General features: G+C 40.2%; 1 protein-coding gene across 1 annotated transcript in view; it reads left to right on the forward strand.

Annotated features, from left to right (window-relative positions):
- The window catches only part of N6AMT1 (N-6 adenine-specific DNA methyltransferase 1), a 208,347-nt gene that overhangs the window by 137,534 nt on the left and 56,323 nt on the right, over positions 1–14,490 (forward strand). The gene's annotated exons all lie outside the window — the stretch shown is intronic.

A 14,490-nucleotide genomic window follows, 5' to 3' on the forward strand; every position in this document is an offset into this window, starting at 1 on the left:
TATTTTTCTAAAATATATTTGTGTTTAGTGTGTTTGTGTGTGTGTGTATGAAAGCCTCTGAAGCCTTGCCTGTAGGGCCATCCTCATCTAGCAAGGGGTCAGCAGCCCATACGTTTTTAGATCATGGCACCCATGAAAGAAGAGGTTGATTTGTCCATCCCCGAATCCCCATCCACACACACACACACACACTCTTTCTTTTTAGGAATGAGGTTTGTGGAAAATGCATCTAAATTGCCCCTTTCACGTATGTTCTGCTTTGTGCAGATCAGACCCTTGAGCTTCCAAGACATGTTTCTAAGATTGAAATTGAGCATTAGTAGGCCAGCTCCTTTGTGTCTTCTAATATTGAGGATAGTTTACTGACACATGTATGTGCAGGCCCTGCAGTCCCTGTTCTCTATGCTGGGTTTCACCGGCTCCTTTCTCATCCATGAGCTTTACTAATGTTATTGTTCAGTGGGAGATCCCAATAACTGTGCATGAAAGCATTGTTCAGCAGCAGTACAAGCTGATGTCCATTCTAGGATGCACAAATGTCTGAGTCAGTAGAGCTGCTTATGGTGCATACCTCCACAAGTCAATACTAGAGTATAGTCGCTAACTCTTGAACATTTACATAACTGCCCGCACCTCCAAACAAATATAGATCTACCCTTCTGAGCAGTAGCTAGCTAACGGTTCTTTCATGGTTGAATCATAGGGGGCTAAGGTTCCTGTCACTGAAATGGACAGAAATAAATAGCCCTTCTCTTCTTCCTGCTTGGCTAAGTCTCTATCAGTTGACTCCTTCGGTGAGACCTTATTGCTGACGAGGTTCACTATGGACTGTCTAGTCTACCTATTTGTCCATCCTCTCAAAAGATGCCTTTATCTTAGCAATGCGAGGGATTAGCTTTTGGTAATGTTTTCCTTTAGTATCAGTCATCAAGAATACTGTTTTGGCTGCCTTTCGATACCCAGATGTAGTTTGTAATAAGTAGCCATCTTGAGTGGTCACATGGTCTGCTGCAGCCACGTATTCAGGGAATGCTCATTTCTGAAAATCTCCCTGAATGAGACTGAGTACACCTTAAGAGTATGGCTTTAGCACTAGGTGCAGTAGATAATACCGGTCTTGCTTGTACCACCAAGGTGTACTGTGGTCTCCAGCAGTGGTTAAACTACAAAAATGTCCTGGTGATGCCTATCAAAATAAAAAGTTACATACACATACAGATGTCCTTAATTCAGTAACTGTATGGAAATAGTGGATGTATTGTCCTTACTGTGAATCATTTGCAGCCTTCATTTGTCAAAGCAAAGAGGCAAAGATGTGTTAACTACTGTAAACTATTTATACTGTCATGTTTTTGTAAACTGCCCAACCAAGATTTACTCTTGGAAAGAGATACTGGGACATGAATGACTATAGCCACAACAGGATAGGAGCCCGATAGCAGACACCCCATGCTATTTACACTGTCCAAGACTTACAAGTAGCACATAGTGGATTTATTTTAGTTTTTAAATTTTCTCAAAACTTTGCTCATGCAGAATCTGGTGTCACCAGATTTAAGAGTACAGTGTTAAAGAGCTTGAAGTGCAGAGTTATTGTACTGTACCACTGAGCAGAGAAGTGACACTTTTTTTGCAAAAATTTGCTTTCCTATATATTAGTTCTATGTTAAATTTATAGAGGTTGTTTATTCTTGGGAATGTTTGATTTATAAGCTGAAGGAGACTGTTTGCAGTGAATTATCTCCATTCATTGCTAATTTAGGTCTGTTTCATCCTCAGTTTTGTTTCTCCACTGAAATATTTTGACATTTAATATACAGTGCTCTTGTAAACAAATTCGTATGCATTATATGAAGGGTTACATATTTACTCAGGTCATTCCCTTATCTCTCAACTGTCCCTGATTTTGCATGTCAATTCAATACATGATGTTCTGTTAATTGTTAAGTGAAATAAAGTGATATTAAAAAAGAATAATTCCTGATTCTGGGCCTTTGTCCCACAATTATTTTATTTTCATTTTAAATTTGCTAACCAGGGAGAGCACTGAACCCACATCAGTTTGCATGCAACTTGTCTCTGATTTCTTCACTGGATCTCCTTGATCTTAGTTCTGTTAGTCTGATCCATCCTGTAGCTTGTGAAGAGTGTCTCACTTGCAAGCTGCAAAGCCTGTGAATTGCTGGATGAAGGCTTGAGCATTGACAGCATGGCACATGTGTTCTGGAGGACACCCATAAATCATATGGGCAGTTTGCATTATACCATTCAGGCATCTTCCATAAAAAGGCAGCTTTTTTATCCAGAAAGATTTCTACCATGGCTAGCTTGACCACACACTCCTCATAATTCTGTGAGAGATCCTTGCACAAATTTCAAACAAATGGGCCTAGTTTCCCTAATGGTGGCCAACACATGGTTCAGCAAGAGAGGCAGTCACAAGATAACACACAAGAGTGGCCGGCATGCAACTCTGGAATATTTCCTCCTTGTAAGAAAAGGGCACTGGGATAGAATCAAAAGTTGCAAAGTCATCCCCAGTGAAATAGCCTAGAGAATAAATCACTGTTTGCCACAGTCTGCTGCAAGCAATGGTCAGAGAAAACCCTAAGGTAAATGGAGACTAGGGAGAGAAGGTACAAGCATTCAAGGAAATACTCAGGGCTCTAGCACCTCAAGAAGAAGAGGAAGCAATCAGAGTTTTAGAAGATTGTCAGTGTCTACGAACAGCATGTGCGAGAACTGTAGAACTGATATTCAGTTATTTTATTTATTTATTTACAGTTTGATTACCGGGGAAGTCCACTGGGCCCAAATGTTCAGTGGAGGCCCGGGGAGAAAAGCTCCAAGATGCACAATGCAGTAAAGATTCAATAGTATAAAAGATAAATGATATAGAACAGTTTACAAATATGTACATTCAGTGCCACTCATAATCAACAAAATTCATTCTGGTTGATCTTAAGGGTTGTATTATACAGATTCATTTGAGCAAATATTCTTGTGTTTTAATTGTGGAAACACTTTACACACAGTTAAAGTAAGCGTGGAAAACACTTTACATGCACTTGTTTAATGTGTGATGCTATTTACAATATTTACAAAGTTGGAATTGTGTGATAAGTAGCTGTAGGAGTTGCAGAGAGCTTAGATCCACTCATTAGGAAAATAGCTATGGGAGTTATACAGAGCTTAGGAACCTGGGAGAAAACCTCCTGGGGGCATATACTTAGAATTAGGTAGGGTGTAGGCAGGTACATTTCCATTTAGTGGACAGGTGTTTGAAAAGCTGGGTTTTGAAGTTTTCTGAGTTTGATATATTTCTTGGAGTGGAAGGGAGAGAATTCCATTTCTTGCATAGTGAGAAGGAGAGGAGAAGTTGGCCAGCAGGTCATTTGGGTTTGTGGATAGAAATTAAGTTTTGATGTTCAGATCTGAGAGTTCTGTAAGAGGTGTAAGGGGGGAGGATATTTGTTAGAGCCGGACATTTTGTTGGGTGAAATACAAGTCTGTGTGCATTGGTGAATTGGAGGTAATCTAGGTAGTTTGTGAGTTCTAGCCAGTTCAGAGATTGAAGGGTAAGGCAATGATGGGTGGAATTTTTGGTTTTGGTGGCAAATTTAGATATTTTATTATAGCAGTTTTCTAGTTTGGAGGTGATGGAGGAGGACAGGTTAGAAGAGAGGCTCCATATAAGGAAGGAAGAAGATAAGTAGTGGCTTGAGTATATCTAGTAGAGTTGGAGAGAGAGTTTTGTTCCTGTAAAGCATACCTAACATTTGGTTGGTTTTCTTTATATTTTGTTGAATATGGGTATCAAACTTGAGGTGTTCGTCAATAGTAATGCCAAGTAGTTTAGCTGATGGAACCACTTCTATAGGTGAGTTGGTTTGACTAAGGACTTTGAAAGCATTTTTGTCGTAGGAGTAAGTCTTTGGGAAGGAATAGTAGAATTTTTGATTTGCATTGAGACAGGTGGTTTTATCGCATCCAATTTTCAGTAGTTGAAAAAGCAGTTTGGGTTTTGGTCAGCAGTTCGGGGAGGTTAGAGGCAGAGCAGACTAAGGTTGATTCATCTGTGTATTAAATGATTTTGGCATCAGGAATAGCAATGTGAAAGTTATTAATGAAGAGGTTAAACAGCATGGGCCCAAGGATGGATCCCTGTGGTACACCAGTTGGGGTAAGTAAGAAGGAAGAGGTGGAGTTCTTCCATTTTACTGCTTGAGATCTGTCTGATAGGTAGCTGGAGAACCAGGATAAAGTGTGAGAGATGTAGGTTTGAGAGATGATAGAGAAGGTATTTGTGGGAAACAGTTTCGAAAGCTATAGACAGATCGAGCAAAACAGTAGAAACTACGTGTCCTTAATCTCGGGCTTGATTGACAGTTTCTAGGAAAGAGAGTAGAGCAGTTATAGTGTTATAGCCTGGGTGAAAGCTATGCTGGGCAGGTGTAAGAAGATTGTTTTGGGTAAGGAAAGGCATAAGTTGGAGATGGATGCACTTTTCTAGGATTTTGGAGATTGGTGAGAGCAGAGCAATAGGGCGGAAGTTTGAGATGCCTGTGTTTTTGCCTCTTTTGTGAAGAGGAAGAATGTAAACTGAGCACCAGAGTTTGAGGACATATGATTCCTTTATAGATCTGTTAATAATGATACTGATTGGGAGAGCTGTACCATCAGCAGCACATTTTAGGAAGGAGGAGGGAATGTTGTCTGGAGCATTAGAGCAAGGTTTAAGTTTGGGCAGAAGTCTTTTTATAAAGTTAGTAGAGACAGGTTTGAGCTCTAACATAAGGGGAAGGTTATTAGGGGACTTGTAGGAGAATGAGGGACAGATGGAGTGTTGTTGGGGAAAGTCTTGGTCAGGTCAGAAATTGTTTCTATGAAAAATTAGTTAAATTTAGAGCCTAGTTCGAGGTCAGATTTACTTGCGTCAGGGCAAGGGTTATTCTTGGAGCCTGGATTGAGAAGTGAGTTTATGGATTTCCAGAATTGTTTGGGGTTTTTACTGTTATTGGACAGGAGCTTAATATAGTAGGATTTTTTTGTCCTTAGTGATTAGCTGTTTTGCAAGGTTATGGAGTTGTTTGTATTGGAGCAAGGTATTGGGCAGTTTATTGTTTTGGTAAAGCTTCCATAATTTGTCCCTTTGATGCATAATTTGTTTTGTTTCTTTGGTTAGCCAAGGAGCAGAATTAGTTTTTATCCTTTTGTTTCTTAGTGGGTCTGGGGAGTTTAGAGTGTCTAGGAAGACAGAGTTGAAGTAGTCTATAGCTTTGTCAAGAGGAGGGCTGTTTAGAATTTTCCAGTTCATTTGTTTTGAAAATATTTCAGAAAGTTGTGGGTTTGAAGCTACTGAGGTTGTGAGTGAGAATGTATTGGTGCTGGTGTGGGGTAGACCTAGTTGAACGATGGATGAAAGCTGGGAGGTGGTCGCTAATGGTGTCAGGAATTGTGCCAGAGTTGGTTATTTTATTTGGATGGGAGACTGGGATCCAATCAATAGTGGATCCAGGGGGATTTGTTTTATTAGATCGGGTGATGGAGAAGATTACTTGAATAAAGTTATAGAGGTTAATGGATGGGGAAGGAGAGGGACTATTGATTTTATTCCAGTCAATATTTACATACCCTAGAATGTAAGTTTCGTAGTTAATTTCAGTTGATGCCTATAGGAGAATATCTTTGAGGGTAGAGATGTTGTTACCAGGTGAGATATATAGGGCAATGATGCAGATATTCTTGTGTTTATTAATTTATAATAGGCCAGCTGTAAGTTCAGTGTTCTTGAATTGAATTGGAATTTGAAAGGGAATTAAGGTAAGAAGGTTAGAGTAGACTCGGGCAGTGCAGCCACCTTTTTATTTAATCGGTCATTTCTGACAATAGGAAATCCTGAGGGCAGGATTTCAGAGTCTGAGATAAAGGGTTTGAGCCAAGTTTCGGAGATGGCTATGATGTCTGGTTGGTTATGGCTTAGCCAAGCTTGAAATTGGTGAACTTTTATTGTTAAGACTCTGGGCATTAATAGTAAAGATTTTAAGAGTGTTGTGGGGAGAAGGAGATAAAGGGGTAGGTGTTAATAAAGAGACTAGGGCCAGGGTTGGGATGCATGTCTCCAGCTAAGACTAGATTGTTTAAGAAAAGTAAGAGTTTTGGTAGATCTAAGATAAGTTTAGGTGTCAGTATCTTAGCTGTGGTGGAAAAGATTTTAGGGTGGAATAGATGCAGAGAGTTAGGTTGAATAAGGGAAGATGAAATAGAATGAAAGTGAGAGTAAGATTGAAGGTGGGTTTGTATTGTAGTTCTTGTTGAAGGTAATATTGGACAAGCACTGGAGGAATATGAGCTGCCATAGCATAGGGGAATAAAGAATACAAGGAGGAAGCAGGGGCCCTGGAGGGTGCGGAGAATTAAGGTAAGCATATCTGCAAAGGGAGAGTGATGGGTATAGATTTAGGGAAGAGAGATGGCTATGAAGAAGAGAGGGTTGAGAAAGAGATAAAGGTTTTCTTAGAATTATAAGAAAGAGGAGGGGACTTCAATTGCTAGGGAGGTAGAGAGAGTGATTAAGTGGGATGGCTGTACGTAGGTGGAGTAATGAGGGAAGAGCTACTATTGGGTAAGTAGGCTGGCAGGGTAGAAAAAGGGACGAATAAATGTAGACGTGCTGGGGGTGGGTGGAAATTGGGGGCAGGGTAGGGGAGTGGAGTGAGCCCGCAGGGTGAAAGGAGCGGGAAGCACCACCACGGATGCATTTCTGGCTGGAAACAATCAGTCAGAGACAGGTTGGTGACCTACAGGTCTGACTGCTTAAAAAGTAAAGCTCACTCTAAGAAGTTTAGCTGCTTACCAACAGGCAGAAGCTCATACACCATTAGATATGGAGTGAGGTATGGTAAGAGGTATTCTAAGAGCAGGGCTGGAGAGGAGTGAGGGTATAAGATGCGCCAGGGAAGCTATGGGTTAGGATTGTTCGAGCTACTGGCATCCCTATTCTATAGGCAGGAAAGCATCAGTCAAAATTAAAACACTTGGACAGTTCAATGTAATGGTAGGCAATTCTATTCAGTAGGAACATACATGTTAGCTTGCAATGGCCGTTGGAGGTTGAAGGTGGTTGGAAACAACAGTATTGGCAGTTTACCTGAAGGGTTTCAAAAGTCCCGTTTGTTGCACGCCCGGGGTAAGAAGTCAGAAAAGTGATTGGGGGCTGAAATAAGATATTAAAAGAAAAACATTGTAATAAACAGAAGCAATACAGTTGAAAACACAATTAGTAGACTAGTAAGGTAAAATAAATGTAAATATCTGTACTGCTTTGCAGCTAGTTAAAAACAGGCTAGTATTCAGTTAGCAAGATATTATTGTGATCAGTCATTCAAGGTTCCTAAGAAACATGCAAGTGGTGTCTTAATGACTTCTTTCTACTTGAGGTAGTGATAGTACAGAGGAATGCTTGCCGGCAGCTACTGCACTCGGCTTACTCTTAGAGCTTTTGGTTATTTGGCTCTGTTCATTTTAGCTAGTGAGCACTACCAAATCCCAGTATAACCACTTCTAGGACATAGCGTTTACATCTGCAACAAGTAGGTAAGACAGCAGCCAATTCTTATGGCAAGTAGTGGTGATACACCGGGAATAATCTAATATCTCAGAATCAACCGCCTATTTGACTATATTAAGCTTACTTCATTTACAGATGCCACACAAACAGTAGCTTGGTAGACGTTAGCTTTAAACAAACAAGGAAACAGGCTTCCAGTAATGTGCACAAACTACAGTTACAGAAATAGGTGGGTGGTTTCATGTTCTAAATGAGGATTTAAGTAGTTCCTTAACACCAGGGGTATTCCGTATCTGTTTATAGCTAGTAACAAGCATTGGGATCAACTCGACACCACAGAAGTCGCCAGCTTTACACAGTCAGTAGGTTACATAACACGTGGAAAACCTGCTCGTCTTCCCAAGTATTCAAGCAGAATGCACATAGGTTCCAAACAAAGCTTAATTATAATATATGCTTTAGGTCAATGAGCTGGTGGAGAGCACTGTACCAATTCTACAGTATACAGATAACGTAGTGCTGTGCCGCACTAAAAGCAGCAATCAGAAGGTTGGAGCACACGCATAATAGCGCTATTGCCTTCAACAATAAGTCCAGCTGGTTCTGTGATATGTTTATACATGTAATAAATGCTAGCTTTACACTAATTCAGGAGGCTGATTACAACAAATAAATAAGCAGCATTAAACTTAAAAACCAAGTTCCTTCATTATACAGACATAGAAACATAAACGTACCTGGTGGGTACACCTACGGACAGGGACGCCAAGTAGCAGTTTGAAAATGGCGCTCGTGAAGGAAGGGGCCCTATGAAAACTTTGGCTGGATGTAGGTAGGACAGGAGGGGTGAACAAGAGAGTAGGAGAGGAAGGGACCCAACAAGGTATTCAGAGGGTGAGTTTCTGTACAAAACAGCAGTCCGTCACAGATACAGTACAAGCAGGTATAGGTAACAGAGTTTAGGAAGGGGGAACGCAGAAGCACCACCACGGATGCTTTTCTGGCTGGAAACAATCAGTCAGAGACAGGTTGGTGACCTACTGGTCTGACTGCTTAAAAAGTAAAGCTCACTCAAAAAGTTTAGCTGCTTACCAACAGGCAGAAGCTCATACACCATTACGTATGGAGTGAGGTATCGTAAGAGGTAATTTAAGAGCAGGGTTGGAGAGGAGTGAGGGTATAAGATGCACCAGGGAAGCTATGGGGCAGGATTGTTTGAGCTGCTGGCGTCCCTATTCTATAGGCAGGAAAGCATCAGTCAAAACTAAAACACTTGGACAGTTCAATGTAATGGTCAGCAATTCTATTCAGTAGGAACATACATGTTAGCTTGCAATGGCCATTGGAGGTTGAAGGTGGTTGGAATCAACAGTATCGGCAGTTTGCCTGAAGGGTTTCAGAAGTCCCGTTACTTGCACGCCCGGGGTAAAAAGTCAGAAACGTGATTAGGGGATGTTAGCTTGCAGTGGCCATTGGAGGGTGAATGTGGTTGGAATCAACAGTATTGGCAGTTTGCCTGAAGGGTTTCAGAAGTACCGTTTGTTGCATGCTCGGGGTTAAGAAGTCAGAAAAGTGATTAGAGGACGTTAGCTTGCAATGGTCGTTGGAGGTTGAAGGTGGTTGGCATCAACAGTATCGACAGTTTGCCTGAAGGGTTCCAGAAGTGCTGTTTGTTGCACGCCCGGGGTAAGAAGTTAGAGAAGTGATTTGGGGATTTTAGCTTGCAGTGGCCGTTGGAGGTTGAAGGTGGTTGGAATCAGCAGTTTGCCTGAAGGGTTTCAGAAGTCCCATTTGTTGCACGTCCGGGGTAAGAAGTTAGAGAAGTGATTTGGGGATTTTAGCTTGCAGTGGCCGTTGGAGGTTGAAGGTGGTTGGAATAAACAGTATCGGCAGCTTGCCTGAAGGGTTTTAGAAGTCCCATTTGTTGCACACCTGGGGTAAGAAGTCAAAAAAGTGATTAGGGGCTGGTGGGTACACCTACAGACAGGGACGCCAAGCAGCAGTTTGTATGGAAATAAGGTACATAAGGAAAGCTTGTGGTGAATGCAGACATCCAGGAAGTCATCAAAAGAAAGGAGTAGTGCAGGAAAAAGTGGGCGATGGAAAAGAGCTGGGCTAAGAAGGAATACTGATTGGCTAAACAAGAGGCTAAGATGGCAATAGCAAAGAACAAGGCATCAGAGGCCCTGTACCAGCTATTGGAAAGTGATTCAGCAGATTGCCTTGCAACCTGTTATAGTTTCTTTGTGCTAAGATAAAGAAAATAGCCATCCGATACCATTTGTAAGAGATACCAGCAGCAATCCGCTCACCAGTCCACAGGATATCAAAGGCAGATTGAAGGAGTACGTACTGCAGCTTCTTAGTTAAGAAAACACCACACAGCCTACAATGAAAAAAGAGATTGCCGTAGAAGAAGTAAGAGCAACAGTAAGGAAAAAAAATAAATCTGAGAAAGCAGCAGGTTCGGATGAGGCCATGGCAGATATGATCAAGATGTGTGGAGAATTAGGGCAGATATGGCTCCTACTTAAAGCATTATGGAGAGAAAGGCATATCCCAGATTACTGGTGAATAAGCAGTCTAGCAGAAGTGTAGAAAAATAAAGGGGCCTTTGACAACTCTGGGCACTATAGAGACATCAAACTCTTCCGCTGCATAAAAAATCTGTAGAGGGTGATTGATAAACAAATACTTAAGAGTAGTAGAAATTAAGATGTGAGGTGTGCAGTTCAGATTCATATTAGGGTGCAGCACAACCAATCCAATGTTTGCAATGAGACATATAGTTGAGAAGAAGCTAGAGAGGTCCAACTAGACATTTCTGGACTTGGAGAAAACATTTGACAAGAGGACATGAAAGCTGATTTGGACAGTTCTGCAATGGACTGAAGTCCCGGCAACATTGGTAGAATTAGTGGAAGCTATGTACAAGGATCCAGTGACACAAGTTTGAACAGTGTTCGGTCTCACAGAAGGGTTCCTGGTGGTAGAGGGTGTACATTAGCGTTCTGAGCCCACTGCTCTTCATACTTTGGTGATGCACTACATCAGCAAACAGTTTGGAGGGACAGATCAGCAAAGCTGCTGTATGCAGACGATGTGGCATTACAGGTAGCATCTAAACAAGAACTTCAGCAAATGATAGGGAAATGGAATACAAAAGGCACACTGAATGAAACTGAGTTACAGGTAAGACTGTTGTAACAGCAGCAAATGGGGGAAATCAGAAGTAGCTGAAAATTGAGATAGAAGGAAAAACAGTGTATTAGGTTAACAGTTTCAAGTGTGAGGGTGGCGTGATTCAGGAAACAGGAAGTGTGAATGAGAAGGTCATCAGAGCATCAGAGAGGCTATTGCCAACTTGCACATAGTAAGGTGAAGGACAAATAAGTAGCAAATCAAACACAAATAAAAGCAAAAATGCCACTTGCTGTCCAGTCACAGTACAGCAAGTGGCACTTTACTTTTATTTAACTTGTACAGAGTGCCAGAGGTATATGTGACACACTTGCTGTCCAGTCACAGTACAGCAAGTGGCACTTTACTTTTATTTAACTTGTACAGAGTGCCAGAGGTATATGTGACATAAAAGTGCTAAATAAGCTGAAAAAGTAAGGTCTACAAAACAGTGGAGTGACCAGTACTACTTTATGGTCCAGAAATTTGGGCACTGAAGGTAGAGCAGTTGAGGAAGCTTGAAGTGATGAAGACTGGCAGCCCCAAAACAGTGCAGACAAAAACAATCGGAGATAATGTGCCAGATTCCAAAAGAGTTGCCATCAGTGTAAGTAGCCACTTACATGGAGAGCAAGTCTTTTGGAATCAGGCCTGATATATGTACATTGCCCTTGTTCTGTGGTGGAAAATCATTTGGTGCCCTGGGCCCGGAAGAGTGTTGGATTTGTCCTTTCCAGTAAAGGAAAACTGGAAGATAATGGTGACAGAAATATGACACATGATACCAGCTAGAATAACATGTTTGATTTTTTTTCTATTTAAATCAAACATATAGGCCTGACTTCATAAAGGTTTCTGCAATGTGTACACATCACAGAAACCTTTTTGAATTCAAAGACTGCCTTAGTGCTTAGCCTAATGCAGTGCTGCACATCTTCGTGCATAAACAATCTCCACGGTGTGCTACATGCTAGTGATGCAGTCTGAGGGAGAGACATCTGTGCATTGAGTGGTTTATAGAATCACTCGCATATGTTTATTAGCATGGCCACTCCTTTCATGGTAGTGGTAATTGCTGGGGAGATTAGTCGTAAGGTAGATTTGGGAGATGTGTGCATGAGTGTATGCAAGGGGCTGTGTGTCTGTGCCTGCCTGGGAGGTGGCGTAGGGCTCTTAGGGAGAAGGTGCCAAATGGGGTGTGCCTGTATGTGTTTATAGTTGAATGTGCAAGTGCGATCAGGTGGATGATCTGGCAAGATGGGCAAGTATGGGGTGTGCAGTGTGTGCATTTTTTTGTGTGTTTCTGTGTGTGAGTGACTGGCGGGATGCCTCTGCTTTCACGATGCAGCCACCAACACTGATCATAAGAAGTGCTGATCTGCACTTTGTGGTAGGTAACATGATTACGAGACATTTGAATAAGCCCATAATGAGGTCTTTCCTCAATGAGACTAATGTGTGTCTGAAACACAAATACCACATTGTGATAACAGGCCTTTTTACTGCAGGCTGTTTTGGATTTTAAGGAATCCCAGTAGTAGAGTATGCAGTACATAGCTGTATACAAATTATGTATTAAAACAAAAAAAGACGATAGTGTGTAACTGTACTTGATGATCTGGAATGTGTTATGGACTGGCAGTTTTAACTGAAATAATGATTAAAAATGGAAGAAAAAGTGTAAGACTTGTGGAAGCTCGGCAGGAAGTTTTTTGACTAATCTGGATAGGGATGAGTGTACATGAAAAAGAGGGACTTTGAAGTATGGCTGATTATGTGTTTGGTAAAATAAGGGAAAACAGGTATAATGGCTTTTTAAACTGTTCAACGTATGAACCATAGAACTGAAATTTGGAAAGATTTTAAAATTACACAACAGACACATGCTATATTAAGAAATAAAAAATATTGTACATTCGTGGAGAGACCATCAATAAGTGATTTTTTTTTTTTTTTAATAAGTTAAAACAGAATAATGGTCAGAGTTAAAATAAAAAAAAAAAATTAAGGTTAAATATCAGTACAGTTAGTTTTGATAACAAAAAGACAGAGCAATCAAGAATACAGTAAGTTAATATGCAGTTTTGTTAGGATACATTAGGAAAGGGAGACATAAAGGAAAGAGATCTGCCGCCAAAATATCTAAGCATAATAAAAACATCATGATATATAACAAAACTGCGAGATCAAAGGAAAAAAGTACTAACAGATCTTCTCATGACTGGTAAGGAGAACCAGGATCTGGACTACATAGAGAAACGTATGGTGTTGCATTTTCTTACATTCCTTATACATCTTCTCTTCCTATGCAATTTTGATGATTTTAAGGTATGACATTCAAAGAGAAAAATGTCTTTCCAAGTAAAACAAACATGCTTATGTTTCTTCTCGGCCTTGTATTCAATGATGTATAGTAATTTGAAGCTGTTAGTCTCTCATAAGATAGTTTACCAATCAAAATTATGCTCTTTGTGAAACAGCTTTGGATTCTTTTCTAAAATTAGGCAGTTTGCTTAAGTACTGTTGTAACAAAAAGGCCATTCATGCTGTAGCTTTGACCTTATAATGCTAACATAAAGAAGAGTAACTGTTTACTCCATCTTTTTTGTGTGTTTGCTTACACAGTTCAACATTTCAGAACTCCAGTTTCTTATATCAAGTATGTGATTAGAAAAAGTCAACTTATAATTGATGAGAACCCCCCCCCCCCCCCCGAGATCCTTAAATAGTAACATTTTTCACCAACTGACCATTAAGAGTGTAACTACTCTGAATTTTGGGGATCCCAAATGTCATAGATTGCGTGTTCGTTCATTAAAAGCATGAGAAGTGCAATAACATCAGATTAACATGGCATAATCTTTCCCATATATAAAATCATCAGCATCAATATTAAAAGAAAAGTTCTACTCCAAAAGGACAACCCAATGTTATGTAAACTAAAAAGAAATGGGCCAAGAAAGGATCCGTAAGGGCTGCCCCTCCATAGTGGAAATGGTTCAGAAATTAAACTTTCTAATGTCAACTGCCCAGGTCTGGTTGGTTAAAAATTTATGACGCTACCTAATCAATTAAGATTTAACTTCACATTCTGTAACTTTGGAATGGAAAAATTATTACGAATTATATAAAATAGTTGAGAAAAGTCAGTGTAGATAACATCATTCTAAAAGTTATATTCTAAGATGGTAATTATATAAGCGTACAGCCTAAATTTCATGTAGCTGTTGATCTGTTTGCTACATATGCTTTTTGAAAGATATTCATCCTTCCAATACTATTTAATTCAGATATTGGTCTCATCAGGTAAAGTTTTTCCATAGCTTTGCCAATGTATGAAAAGGAGACTGAGGTCTGTAACTTGACATGAGAGGTCTTCACCCTTATTTTTATAAATAACTTTGCTTTCTGCCATTAGGTTACTATGCTATTTCATTATAACTCATATTAATCAGACATTCTAAGGGTTCTTTTGTGTCATCCATAAGATTCTTAAGGTCTCCATTGGAGATCTTATTATGTCTAGTGGATTTATTAACTTTTAATTTTTAAACAATAGCCCTATTACACCTTGTAATAAAAAGCAGTTCTTGATCGCATGCATAAGAAAGTCAGGTAAAATCTCAATCCAAATATCACTACAGTAAACCCCTTCTGCATGTTTTCAGTGTGCAGCACTGTCATCCACACTACCTCTTCACAGCAGTGCAACTGAAAATGTTGCATTTTATCTAGAAGCT

This window comes from Protopterus annectens, chromosome 5.part0 (assembly GCF_019279795.1).
Source record: "Protopterus annectens isolate FY-2018-M chromosome 5.part0, PAN1.0, whole genome shotgun sequence".
NCBI classification, from domain to species: Eukaryota; Metazoa; Chordata; order Ceratodontiformes; family Protopteridae; genus Protopterus; species Protopterus annectens.